Source organism: Phyllobates terribilis, unplaced genomic scaffold, assembly GCF_046119375.1.
Source record: "Phyllobates terribilis strain yellow unplaced genomic scaffold, ASM4611937v1 Scaffold_277__1_contigs__length_2500907, whole genome shotgun sequence".
In the NCBI taxonomy this organism is placed as follows: Eukaryota; Metazoa; Chordata; class Amphibia; order Anura; family Dendrobatidae; genus Phyllobates; species Phyllobates terribilis.
Window position 1 is genome coordinate 614632 of NW_027363037.1, and position 13244 is coordinate 627875.

Genomic DNA, 13244 nt, shown 5'->3' on the forward strand with positions numbered 1-13244 from the left:
CTGCTGTTGATAACAAGGGCATTTGCTAAATAGATGGTGTGTGTGCAACAATATACTGAAAGGTCAATTATATTGTGCAGCTTATCTCACCACCTGTAGTTATTTAGGTGAAAGCTCCAAAATGCTTGCCTAATATGTCTGTTTATCCAAAAGGAAGTAAAAAGGGAGAGCTAGAAAGATAGCATTGCATCACATTACATGGCAATGCAATGCACAGTTGCTGAAGTTGAACCAAAATGAGCTTGTAATCTGGCTTCTGCAACTTTGAACATGAAAAATCCAATGAGGAGAAGAAAAGCAAAGCCAAAGAGTCCATCCCCAAATCCGACAAACAAGCAAAATGAACAAAAAACATTGAATTCAATTCTTTCTGATTTTAGAAACTGCATTAAAGAAGGGGTGCACCGGTCCTGGAGATACTGCAATACCAGGTCAATGCGTGGAGTGGACAGAGCAAGCTCTTTTTCCATCTCCCTGTTCTAAAAATCCATTTAATATATGGTCCCCAGATAGGGGACGTATCAGATATTAAACTGATAAGAACAGATACTACACTTGATCTTAGCCAAAAGGCCGAGAAGCGATAACCAGAATTGGTTTCAAACTACGGAGCCACCCAAGGATCCTGAAAAGTCCATTTGTGGAGATGAGCTCCTGGACTCCCGTTAAGAAGACATGTTGTCAACCTCTAGATCCCTTACATGCCTGCACTTTTCGGCTTGCTGCTGCTGCAATCCACGCGTTTTAGATCTGCATAACTCCACCTCTTTAAACACAGCACCTTCACCCCCTGCTGTTCCCACCCGCCTCAACACCGTTGGAAGGGAGGAGAACCAATTAAGGCGGGGGGTGGGGTGGAACGAGCAGCTGTCTACCCTTAGCAGGAGGGCTCCTGATTACATACCTCTCCTGCTGCTGCTGGCTGTCCAGCAGCAGACTGAAGGTGGCTGCTGCTGTGCACAGGTATATAAAGGCTCAGAGCCTATTATGACACGCGCAGCCAGCGTTCCATTGCCACATTCCATCTACTGCAGGCAGGATACCTGGCTGGCTGAATGTCGCTGAGAAGCTCACAGAGACCGCCATAAGCAACAGTTTAACAGAATGCCACAGACTAATCAACCAAACTTTTTGGGTTGGGTTCTCTTTTATAGTCTGCAGGCATTAAATGAAAGAAGTCAGTGTTCCAGCAGAAGGAGACAACGTTTCAGAAAAGGCATTGTAGCAAACCAAAAAAGAAATTTTAAGCGCAGCAGAGTAACCAGCGCACATACCTGTTAGCTCAGGTGAGTTTAAAAGGCTGCTGTTGATAACAAGGGCATTTGCTAAATAGATGGTGTGTGTGCAACAATATACTGAAAGGTCAATTATATTGTGCAGCTTATCTCACCACCTGTAGTTATTTAGGTGAAAGCTCCAAAATGCTTGCCTAATATGTCTGTTTATCCAAAAGGAAGTAAAAAGGGAGAGCTAGAAAGATAGCATTGCATCACATTACATGGCAATGCAATGCACAGTTGCTGAAGTTGAACCAAAATGAGCTTGTAATCTGGCTTCTGCAACTTTGAACATGAAAAATCCAATGAGGAGAAGAAAAGCAAAGCCAAAGAGTCCATCCCCAAATCCGACAAACAAGCAAAATGAACAAAAAACATTGAATTCAATTCTTTCTGCTTTTAGAAACTGCATTAAAGAAGGGGTGCACCGGTCCTGGAGATACTGCAATACCAGGTCAATGCGTGGAGTGGACAGAGCAAGCTCTTTTTCCATCTCCCTGTTCTAAAAATCCATTTAATATATGGTCCTCAGATAGGGGACGTATCAGATATTAAACTGATAAGAACAGATACTACACTTGATCTTAGCCAAAAGGCCGAGAAGCGATAACCAGAATTGGTTTCAAACTACGGAGCCACCCAAGGATCCTGAAAAGTCCATTTGTGGAGATGAGCTCCTGGACTCCCGTTAAGAAGACATGTTGTCAACCTCTAGATCCCTTACATGCCTGCACTTTTCGGCTTGCTGCTGCTGCAATCCACGCGTTTTAGATCTGCATAACTCCACCTCTTTAAACACAGCACCTTCACCCCCTGCTGTTCCCACCCGCCTCAACACCGTTGGAAGGGAGGAGAACCAATTAAGGCGGGGGGTGGGGTGGAACGAGCAGCTGTCTACCCTTAGCAGGAGGGCTCCTGATTACATACCTCTCCTGCTGCTGCTGCTGCTGGCTGTCCAGCAGCAGACTGAAGGTGGCTGCTGCTGTGCACAGGTATATAAAGGCTCAGAGCCTATTATGACACGCGCAGCCAGCGTTCCATTGCCACATTCCATCTACTGCAGGCAGGATACCTGGCTGGCTGAATGTCGCTGAGAAGCTCACAGAGACCGCCATAAGCAACAGTTTAACAGAATGCCACAGACTAATCAACCAAACTTTTTGGGTTGGGTTCTCTTTTATAGTCTGCAGGCATTAAATGAAAGAAGTCAGTGTTCCAGCAGAAGGAGACAACGTTTCAGAAAAGGCATTGTAGCAAACCAAAAAAGAAATTTTAAGCGCAGCAGAGTAACCAGCGCACATACCTGTTAGCTCAGGTGAGTTTAAAAGGCTGCTGTTGATAACAAGGGCATTTGCTAAATAGATGGTGTGTGTGCAACAATATACTGAAAGGTCAATTATATTGTGCAGCTTATCTCACCACCTGTAGTTATTTAGGTGAAAGCTCCAAAATGCTTGCCTAATATGTCTGTTTATCCAAAAGGAAGTAAAAAGGGAGAGCTAGAAAGATAGCATTGCATCACATTACATGGCAATGCAATGCACAGTTGCTGAAGTTGAACCAAAATGAGCTTGTAATCTGGCTTCTGCAACTTTGAACATGAAAAATCCAATGAGGAGAAGAAAAGCAAAGCCAAAGAGTCCATCCCCAAATCCGACAAACAAGCAAAATGAACAAAAAACATTGAATTCAATTCTTTCTGATTTTAGAAACTGCATTAAAGAAGGGGTGCACCGGTCCTGGAGATACTGCAATACCAGGTCAATGCGTGGAGTGGACAGAGCAAGCTCTTTTTCCATCTCCCTGTTCTAAAAATCCATTTAATATATGGTCCCCAGATAGGGGACGTATCAGATATTAAACTGATAAGAACAGATACTACACTTGATCTTAGCCAAAAGGCCGAGAAGCGATAACCAGAATTGGTTTCAAACTACGGAGCCACCCAAGGATCCTGAAAAGTCCATTTGTGGAGATGAGCTCCTGGACTCCCGTTAAGAAGACATGTTGTCAACCTCTAGATCCCTTACATGCCTGCACTTTCGGCTTGCTGCTGCTGCAATCCACGCGTTTTAGATCTGCATAACTCCACCTCTTTAAACACAGCACCTTCACCCCCTGCTGTTCCCACCCGCCTCAACACCGTTGGAAGGGAGGAGAACCAATTAAGGCGGGGGGTGGGGTGGAACGAGCAGCTGTCTACCCTTAGCAGGAGGGCTCCTGATTACATACCTCTCCTGCTGCTGCTGCTGCTGGCTGTCCAGCAGCAGACTGAAGGTGGCTGCTGCTGTGCACAGGTATATAAAGGCTCAGAGCCTATTATGACACGTGCAGCCAGCGTTCCATTGCCACATTCCATCTACTGCAGGCAGGATACCTGGCTGGCTGAATGTCGCTGAGAAGCTCACAGAGACCGCCATAAGCAACAGTTTAACAGAATGCCACAGACTAATCAACCAAACTTTTTGGGTTGGGTTCTCTTTTATAGTCTGCAGGCATTAAATGAAAGAAGTCAGTGTTCCAGCAGAAGGAGACAACGTTTCAGAAAAGGCATTGTAGCAAACCAAAAAAGAAATTTTAAGCGCAGCAGAGTAACCAGCGCACATACCTGTTAGCTCAGGTGAGTTTAAAAGGCTGCTGTTGATAACAAGGGCATTTGCTAAATAGATGGTGTGTGTGCAACAATATACTGAAAGGTCAATTATATTGTGCAGCTTATCTCACCACCTGTAGTTATTTAGGTGAAAGCTCCAAAATGCTTGCCTAATATGTCTGTTTATCCAAAAGGAAGTAAAAAGGGAGAGCTAGAAAGATAGCATTGCATCACATTACATGGCAATGCAATGCACAGTTGCTGAAGTTGAACCAAAATGAGCTTGTAATCTGGCTTCTGCAACTTTGAACATGAAAAATCCAATGAGGAGAAGAAAAGCAAAGCCAAAGAGTCCATCCCCAAATCCGACAAACAAGCAAAATGAACAAAAAACATTGAATTCAATTCTTTCTGATTTTAGAAACTGCATTATAGAAGGGGTGCACCGGTCCTGGAGATACTGCAATACCAGGTCAATGCGTGGAGTGGACAGAGCAAGCTCTTTTTCCATCTCCCTGTTCTAAAAATCCATTTAATATATGGTCCCCAGATAGGGGACGTATCAGATATTAAACTGATAAGAACAGATACTACACTTGATCTTAGCCAAAAGGCCGAGAAGCGATAACCAGAATTGGTTTCAAACTACGGAGCCACCCAAGGATCCTGAAAAGTCCATTTGTGGAGATGAGCTCCTGGACTCCCGTTAAGAAGACATGTTGTCAACCTCTAGATCCCTTACATGCCTGCACTTTTCGGCTTGCTGCTGCTGCAATCCACGCGTTTTAGATCTGCATAACTCCACCTCTTTAAACACAGCACCTTCACCCCCTGCTGTTCCCACCCGCCTCAACACCGTTGGAAGGGAGGAGAACCAATTAAGGCGGGGGGTGGGGTGGAACGAGCAGCTGTCTACCCTTAGCAGGAGGGCTCCTGATTACATACCTCTCCTGCTGCTGCTGCTGCTGGCTGTCCAGCAGCAGACTGAAGGTGGCTGCTGCTGTGCACAGGTATATAAAGGCTCAGAGCCTATTATGACACGCGCAGCCAGCGTTCCATTGCCACATTCCATCTACTGCAGGCAGGATACCTGGCTGGCTGAATGTCGCTGAGAAGCTCACAGAGACCGCCATAAGCAACAGTTTAACAGAATGCCACAGACTAATCAACCAAACTTTTTGGGTTGGGTTCTCTTTTATAGTCTGCAGGCATTAAATGAAAGAAGTCAGTGTTCCAGCAGAAGGAGACAACGTTTCAGAAAAGGCATTGTAGCAAACCAAAAAAGAAATTTTAAGCGCAGCAGAGTAACCAGCGCACATACCTGTTAGCTCAGGTGAGTTTAAAAGGCTGCTGTTGATAACAAGGGCATTTGCTAAATAGATGGTGTGTGTGCAACAATATACTGAAAGGTCAATTATATTGTGCAGCTTATCTCACCACCTGTAGTTATTTAGGTGAAAGCTCCAAAATGCTTGCCTAATATGTCTGTTTATCCAAAAGGAAGTAAAAAGGGAGAGCTAGAAAGATAGCATTGCATCACATTACATGGCAATGCAATGCACAGTTGCTGAAGTTGAACCAAAATGAGCTTGTAATCTGGCTTCTGCAACTTTGAACATGAAAAATCCAATGAGGAGAAGAAAAGCAAAGCCAAAGAGTCCATCCCCAAATCCGACAAACAAGCAAAATGAACAAAAAACATTGAATTCAATTCTTTCTGATTTTAGAAACTGCATTATAGAAGGGGTGCACCGGTCCTGGAGATACTGCAATACCAGGTCAATGCGTGGAGTGGACAGAGCAAGCTCTTTTTCCATCTCCCTGTTCTAAAAATCCATTTAATATATGGTCCCCAGATAGGGGACGTATCAGATATTAAACTGATAAGAACAGATACTACACTTGATCTTAGCCAAAAGGCCGAGAAGCGATAACCAGAATTGGTTTCAAACTACGGAGCCACCCAAGGATCCTGAAAAGTCCATTTGTGGAGATGAGCTCCTGGACTCCCGTTAAGAAGACATGTTGTCAACCTCTAGATCCCTTACATGCCTGCACTTTTCGGCTTGCTGCTGCTGCAATCCACGCGTTTTAGATCTGCATAACTCCACCTCTTTAAACACAGCACCTTCACCCCCTGCTGTTCCCACCCGCCTCAACACCGTTGGAAGGGAGGAGAACCAATTAAGGCGGGGGGTGGGGTGGAACGAGCAGCTGTCTACCCTTAGCAGGAGGGCTCCTGATTACATACCTCTCCTGCTGCTGCTGCTGCTGGCTGTCCAGCAGCAGACTGAAGGTGGCTGCTGCTGTGCACAGGTATATAAAGGCTCAGAGCCTATTATGACACGCGCAGCCAGCGTTCCATTGCCACATTCCATCTACTGCAGGCAGGATACCTGGCTGGCTGAATGTCGCTGAGAAGCTCACAGAGACCGCCATAAGCAACAGTTTAACAGAATGCCACAGACTAATCAACCAAACTTTTTGGGTTGGGTTCTCTTTTATAGTCTGCAGGCATTAAATGAAAGAAGTCAGTGTTCCAGCAGAAGGAGACAACGTTTCAGAAAAGGCATTGTAGCAAACCAAAAAAGAAATTTTAAGCGCAGCAGAGTAACCAGCGCACATACCTGTTAGCTCAGGTGAGTTTAAAAGGCTGCTGTTGATAACAAGGGCATTTGCTAAATAGATGGTGTGTGTGCAACAATATACTGAAAGGTCAATTATATTGTGCAGCTTATCTCACCACCTGTAGTTATTTAGGTGAAAGCTCCAAAATGCTTGCCTAATATGTCTGTTTATCCAAAAGGAAGTAAAAAGGGAGAGCTAGAAAGATAGCATTGCATCACATTACATGGCAATGCAATGCACAGTTGCTGAAGTTGAACCAAAATGAGCTTGTAATCTGGCTTCTGCAACTTTGAACATGAAAAATCCAATGAGGAGAAGAAAAGCAAAGCCAAAGAGTCCATCCCCAAATCCGACAAACAAGCAAAATGAACAAAAAACATTGAATTCAATTCTTTCTGATTTTAGAAACTGCATTAAAGAAGGGGTGCACCGGTCCTGGAGATACTGCAATACCAGGTCAATGCGTGGAGTGGACAGAGCAAGCTCTTTTTCCATCTCCCTGTTCTAAAAATCCATTTAATATATGGTCCCCAGATAGGGGACGTATCAGATATTAAACTGATAAGAACAGATACTACACTTGATCTTAGCCAAAAGGCCGAGAAGCGATAACCAGAATTGGTTTCAAACTACGGAGCCACCCAAGGATCCTGAAAAGTCCATTTGTGGAGATGAGCTCCTGGACTCCCGTTAAGAAGACATGTTGTCAACCTCTAGATCCCTTACATGCCTGCACTTTTCGGCTTGCTGCTGCTGCAATCCACGCGTTTTAGATCTGCATAACTCCACCTCTTTAAACACAGCACCTTCACCCCCTGCTGTTCCCACCCGCCTCAACACCGTTGGAAGGGAGGAGAACCAATTAAGGCGGGGGGTGGGGTGGAACGAGCAGCTGTCTACCCTTAGCAGGAGGGCTCCTGATTACATACCTCTCCTGCTGCTGCTGGCTGTCCAGCAGCAGACTGAAGGTGGCTGCTGCTGTGCACAGGTATATAAAGGCTCAGAGCCTATTATGACACGCGCAGCCAGCGTTCCATTGCCACATTCCATCTACTGCAGGCAGGATACCTGGCTGGCTGAATGTCGCTGAGAAGCTCACAGAGACCGCCATAAGCAACAGTTTAACAGAATGCCACAGACTAATCAACCAAACTTTTTGGGTTGGGTTCTCTTTTATAGTCTGCAGGCATTAAATGAAAGAAGTCAGTGTTCCAGCAGAAGGAGACAACGTTTCAGAAAAGGCATTGTAGCAAACCAAAAAAGAAATTTTAAGCGCAGCAGAGTAACCAGCGCACATACCTGTTAGCTCAGGTGAGTTTAAAAGGCTGCTGTTGATATCAAAGGCATTTGCTAAATAGATGGTGTGTGTGCAACAATATACTGAAAGGTCAATTATATTGTGCAGCTTATCTCACCACCTGTAGTTATTTAGGTGAAAGCTCCAAAATGCTTGCCTAATATGTCTGTTTATCCAAAAGGAAGTAAAAAGGGAGAGCTAGAAAGATAGCATTGCATCACATTACATGGCAATGCAATGCACAGTTGCTGAAGTTGAACCAAAATGAGCTTGTAATCTGGCTTCTGCAACTTTGAACATGAAAAATCCAATGAGGAGAAGAAAAGCAAAGCCAAAGAGTCCATCCCCAAATCCGACAAACAAGCAAAATGAACAAAAAACATTGAATTCAATTCTTTCTGATTTTAGAAACTGCATTAAAGAAGGGGTGCACCGGTCGTGGAGATACTGCAATACCAGGTCAATGCGTGGAGTGGACAGAGCAAGCTCTTTTTCCATCTCCCTGTTCTAAAAATCCATTTAATATATGGTCCCCAGATAGGGGACGTATCAGATATTAAACTGATAAGAACAGATACTACACTTGATCTTAGTCAAAAGGCCGAGAAGCGATAACCAGAATTGGTTTCAAACTACGGAGCCACCCAAGGATCCTGAAAAGTCCATTTGTGGAGATGAGCTCCTGGACTCCCGTTAAGAAGACATGTTGTCAACCTCTAGATCCCTTACATGCCTGCACTTTTCGGCTTGCTGCTGCTGCAATCCACGCGTTTTAGATCTGCATAACTCCACCTCTTTAAACACAGCACCTTCACCCCCTGCTGTTCCCACCCGCCTCAACACCGTTGGAAGGGAGGAGAACCAATTAAGGCGGGGGGTGGGGTGGAACGAGCAGCTGTCTACCCTTAGCAGGAGGGCTCCTGATTACATACCTCTCCTGCTGCTGCTGCTGCTGGCTGTCCAGCAGCAGACTGAAGGTGGCTGCTGCTGTGCACAGGTATATAAAGGCTCAGAGCCTATTATGACACGCGCAGCCAGCGTTCCATTGCCACATTCCATCTACTGCAGGCAGGATACCTGGCTGGCTGAATGTCGCTGAGAAGCTCACAGAGACCGCCATAAGCAACAGTTTAACAGAATGCCACAGACTAATCAACCAAACTTTTTGGGTTGGGTTCTCTTTTATAGTCTGCAGGCATTAAATGAAAGAAGTCAGTGTTCCAGCAGAAGGAGACAACGTTTCAGAAAAGGCATTGTAGCAAACCAAAAAAGAAATTTTAAGCGCAGCAGAGTAACCAGCGCACATACCTGTTAGCTCAGGTGAGTTTAAAAGGCTGCTGTTGATAACAAGGGCATTTGCTAAATAGATGGTGTGTGTGCAACAATATACTGAAAGGTCAATTATATTGTGCAGCTTATCTCACCACCTGTAGTTATTTAGGTGAAAGCTCCAAAATGCTTGCCTAATATGTCTGTTTATCCAAAAGGAAGTAAAAAGGGAGAGCTAGAAAGATAGCATTGCATCACATTACATGGCAATGCAATGCACAGTTGCTGAAGTTGAACCAAAATGAGCTTGTAATCTGGCTTCTGCAACTTTGAACATGAAAAATCCAATGAGGAGAAGAAAAGCAAAGCCAAAGAGTCCATCCCCAAATCCGACAAACAAGCAAAATGAACAAAAAACATTGAATTCAATTCTTTCTGATTTTAGAAACTGCATTAAAGAAGGGGTGCACCGGTCCTGGAGATACTGCAATACCAGGTCAATGCGTGGAGTGGACAGAGCAAGCTCTTTTTCCATCTCCCTGTTCTAAAAATCCATTTAATATATGGTCCCCAGATAGGGGACCTATCAGATATTAAACTGATAAGAACAGATACTACACTTGATCTTAGCCAAAAGGCCGAGAAGCGATAACCAGAATTGGTTTCAAACTACGGAGCCACCCAAGGATCCTGAAAAGTCCATTTGTGGAGATGAGCTCCTGGACTCCCGTTAAGAAGACATGTTGTCAACCTCTAGATCCCTTACATGCCTGCACTTTTCGGCTTGCTGCTGCTGCAATCCACGCGTTTAAGATCTGCATAACTCCACCTCTTTAAACACAGCACCTTCACCCCCTGCTGTTCCCACCCACCTCAACACCGTTGGAAGGGAGGAGAACCAATTAAGGCGGGGGGTGGGGTGGAACGAGCAGCTGTCTACCCTTAGCAGGAGGGCTCCTGATTACATACCTCTCCTGCTGCTGCTGCTGCTGGCTGTCCAGCAGCAGACTGAAGGTGGCTGCTGCTGTGCACAGGTATATAAAGGCTCAGAGCCTATTATGACACGCGCAGCCAGCGTTCCATTGCCACATTCCATCTACTGCAGGCAGGATACCTGGCTGGCTGAATGTCGCTGAGAAGCTCACAGAGACCGCCATAAGCAACAGTTTAACAGAATGCCACAGACTAATCAACCAAACTTTTTGGGTTGGGTTCTCTTTTATAGTCTGCAGGCATTAAATGAAAGAAGTCAGTGTTCCAGCAGAAGGAGACAACGTTTCAGAAAAGGCATTGTAGCAAACCAAAAAAGAAATTTTAAGCGCAGCAGAGTAACCAGCGCACATACCTGTTAGCTCAGGTGAGTTTAAAAGGCTGCTGTTGATAACAAGGGCATTTGCTAAATAGATGGTGTGTGTGCAACAATATACTGAAAGGTCAATTATATTGTGCAGCTTATCTCACCACCTGTAGTTATTTAGGTGAAAGCTCCAAAATGCTTGCCTAATATGTCTGTTTATCCAAAAGGAAGTAAAAAGGGAGAGCTAGAAAGATAGCATTGCATCACATTACATGGCAATGCAATGCACAGTTGCTGAAGTTGAACCAAAATGAGCTTGTAATCTGGCTTCTGCAACTTTGAACATGAAAAATCCAATGAGGAGAAGAAAAGCAAAGCCAAAGAGTCCATCCCCAAATCCGACAAACAAGCAAAATGAACAAAAAACATTGAATTCAATTCTTTCTGATTTTAGAAACTGCATTAAAGAAGGGGTGCACCGGTCCTGGAGATACTGCAATACCAGGTCAATGCGTGGAGTGGACAGAGCAAGCTCTTTTTCCATCTCCCTGTTCTAAAAATCCATTTAATATATGGTCCCCAGATAGGGGACGTATCAGATATTAAACTGATAAGAACAGATACTACACTTGATCTTAGCCAAAAGGCCGAGAAGCGATAACCAGAATTGGTTTCAAACTACGGAGCCACCCAAGGATCCTGAAAAGTCCATTTGTGGAGATGAGCTCCTGGACTTCCGTTAAGAAGACATGTTGTCAACCTCTAGATCCCTAACATGCCTGCACTTTTCGGCTTGCTGCTGCTGCAATCCACGCGTTTTAGATCTGCATAACTCCACCTCTTTAAACACAGCACCTTCACCCCCTGCTGTTCCCACCCGCCTCAACACCGTTGGAAGGGAGGAGAACCAATTAAGGCGGGGGGTGGGGTGGAACGAGCAGCTGTCTACCCTTAGCAGGAGGGCTCCTGATTACATACCTCTCCTGCTGCTGCTGCTGCTGGCTGTCCAGCAGCAGACTGAAGGTGGCTGCTGCTGTGCACAGGTATATAAAGGCTCAGAGCCTATTATGACACGCGCAGCCAGCGTTCCATTGCCACATTCCATCTACTGCAGGCAGGATACCTGGCTGGCTGAATGTCGCTGAGAAGCTCACAGAGACCGCCATAAGCAACAGTTTAACAGAATGCCACAGACTAATCAACCAAACTTTTTGGGTTGGGTTCTCTTTTATAGTCTGCAGGCATTAAATGAAAGAAGTCAGTGTTCCAGCAGAAGGAGACAACGTTTCAGAAAAGGCATTGTAGCAAACCAAAAAAGAAATTTTAAGCGCAGCAGAGTAACCAGCGCACATACCTGTTAGCTCAGGTGAGTTTAAAAGGCTGCTGTTGATAACAAGGGCATTTGCTAAATAGATGGTGTGTGTGCAACAATATACTGAAAGGTCAATTATATTGTGCAGCTTATCTCACCACCTGTAGTTATTTAGGTGAAAGCTCCAAAATGCTTGCCTAATATGTCTGTTTATCCAAAAGGAAGTAAAAAGGGAGAGCTAGAAAGATAGCATTGCATCACATTACATGGCAATGCAATGCACAGTTGCTGAAGTTGAACCAAAATGAGCTTGTAATCTGGCTTCTGCAACTTTGAACATGAAAAATCCAATGAGGAGAAGAAAAGCAAAGCCAAAGAGTCCATCCCCAAATCCGACAAACAAGCAAAATGAACAAAAAACATTGAATTCAATTCTTTCTGATTTTAGAAACTGCATTAAAGAAGGGGTGCACCGGTCCTGGAGATACTGCAATACCAGGTCAATGCGTGGAGTGGACAGAGCAAGCTCTTTTTCCATCTCCCTGTTCTAAAAATCCATTTAATATATGGTCCCCAGATAGGGGACGTATCAGATATTAAACTGATAAGAACAGATACTACACTTGATCTTAGCCAAAAGGCCAAGAAGCGATAACCAGAATTGGTTTCAAACTACGGAGCCACCCAAGGATCCTGAAAAGTCCATTTGTGGAGATGAGCTCCTGGACTCCCGTTAAGAAGACATGTTGTCAACCTCTAGATCCCTTACATGCCTGCACTTTTCGGCTTGCTGCTGCTGCAATCCACGCGTTTTAGATCTGCATAACTCCACCTCTTTAAACACAGCACCTTCACCCCCTGCTGTTCCCACCCGCCTCAACACCGTTGGAAGGGAGGAGAACCAATTAAGGCGGGGGGTGGGGTGGAACGAGCAGCTGTCTACCCTTAGCAGGAGGGCTCCTGATTACATACCTCTCCTGCTGCTGCTGCTGCTGGCTGTCCAGCAGCAGACTGAAGGTGGCTGCTGCTGTGCACAGGTATATAAAGGCTCAGAGCCTATTATGACACGCGCAGCCAGCGTTCCATTGCCACATTCCATCTACTGCAGGCAGGATACCTGGCTGGCTGAATGTCGCTGAGAAGCTCACAGAGACCGCCATAAGCAACAGTTTAACAGAATGCCACAGACTAATCAACCAAACTTTTTGGGTTGGGTTCTCTTTTATAGTCTGCAGGCATTAAATGAAAGAAGTCAGTGTTCCAGCAGAAGGAGACAACGTTTCAGAAAAGGCATTGTAGCAAACCAAAAAAGAAATTTTAAGCGCAGCAGAGTAACCAGCGCACATACCTGTTAGCTCAGGTGAGTTTAAAAGGCTGCTGTTGATAACAAGGGCATTTGCTAAATAGATGGTGTGTGTGCAACAATATACTGAAAGGTCAATTATATTGTGCAGCTTATCTCACCACCTGTAGTTATTTAGGTGAAAGCTCCAAAATGCTTGCCTAATATGTCTGTTTATCCAAAAGGAAGTAAAAAGGGAGAGCTAGAAAGATAGCATTGCATCACATTA

At 44.8% G+C, this 13244-nt stretch overlaps 10 non-coding genes across 10 annotated transcripts; all 10 read right to left on the reverse strand.

Annotated features, from left to right (window-relative positions):
- Positions 1-394: 394 nt before the first annotated feature.
- Positions 395-585, reverse strand: LOC141219900 (U2 spliceosomal RNA). The gene has a single exon (XR_012288276.1). It is a non-coding gene; the product is annotated as a U2 spliceosomal RNA (small nuclear RNA).
- A 1109-nt stretch (positions 586-1694) lies between these two features.
- On the reverse strand, positions 1695-1885 carry LOC141220245 (U2 spliceosomal RNA). The gene has a single exon (XR_012288614.1). It is a non-coding gene; the product is annotated as a U2 spliceosomal RNA (small nuclear RNA).
- A 1115-nt stretch (positions 1886-3000) lies between these two features.
- Positions 3001-3191, reverse strand: LOC141219901 (U2 spliceosomal RNA). Its single transcript, XR_012288277.1, has one exon. It is a non-coding gene; the product is annotated as a U2 spliceosomal RNA (small nuclear RNA).
- A 1114-nt stretch (positions 3192-4305) lies between these two features.
- Positions 4306-4496, reverse strand: LOC141219902 (U2 spliceosomal RNA). Its single transcript, XR_012288278.1, has one exon. It is a non-coding gene; the product is annotated as a U2 spliceosomal RNA (small nuclear RNA).
- Positions 4497-5611: 1115 nt separating this feature from the next.
- LOC141219903 (U2 spliceosomal RNA) lies at positions 5612-5802 on the reverse strand. Its single transcript, XR_012288279.1, has one exon. It is a non-coding gene; the product is annotated as a U2 spliceosomal RNA (small nuclear RNA).
- Positions 5803-6917: 1115 nt separating this feature from the next.
- Positions 6918-7108, reverse strand: LOC141219904 (U2 spliceosomal RNA). The gene has a single exon (XR_012288280.1). It is a non-coding gene; the product is annotated as a U2 spliceosomal RNA (small nuclear RNA).
- A 1109-nt stretch (positions 7109-8217) lies between these two features.
- Positions 8218-8408, reverse strand: LOC141219599 (U2 spliceosomal RNA). Its single transcript, XR_012288057.1, has one exon. It is a non-coding gene; the product is annotated as a U2 spliceosomal RNA (small nuclear RNA).
- A 1115-nt stretch (positions 8409-9523) lies between these two features.
- On the reverse strand, positions 9524-9714 carry LOC141220191 (U2 spliceosomal RNA). Its single transcript, XR_012288561.1, has one exon. It is a non-coding gene; the product is annotated as a U2 spliceosomal RNA (small nuclear RNA).
- Positions 9715-10829: 1115 nt separating this feature from the next.
- Positions 10830-11020, reverse strand: LOC141219906 (U2 spliceosomal RNA). Its single transcript, XR_012288282.1, has one exon. It is a non-coding gene; the product is annotated as a U2 spliceosomal RNA (small nuclear RNA).
- Positions 11021-12135: 1115 nt separating this feature from the next.
- Positions 12136-12326, reverse strand: LOC141220168 (U2 spliceosomal RNA). The gene has a single exon (XR_012288539.1). It is a non-coding gene; the product is annotated as a U2 spliceosomal RNA (small nuclear RNA).
- Positions 12327-13244: the final 918 nt, after the last annotated feature.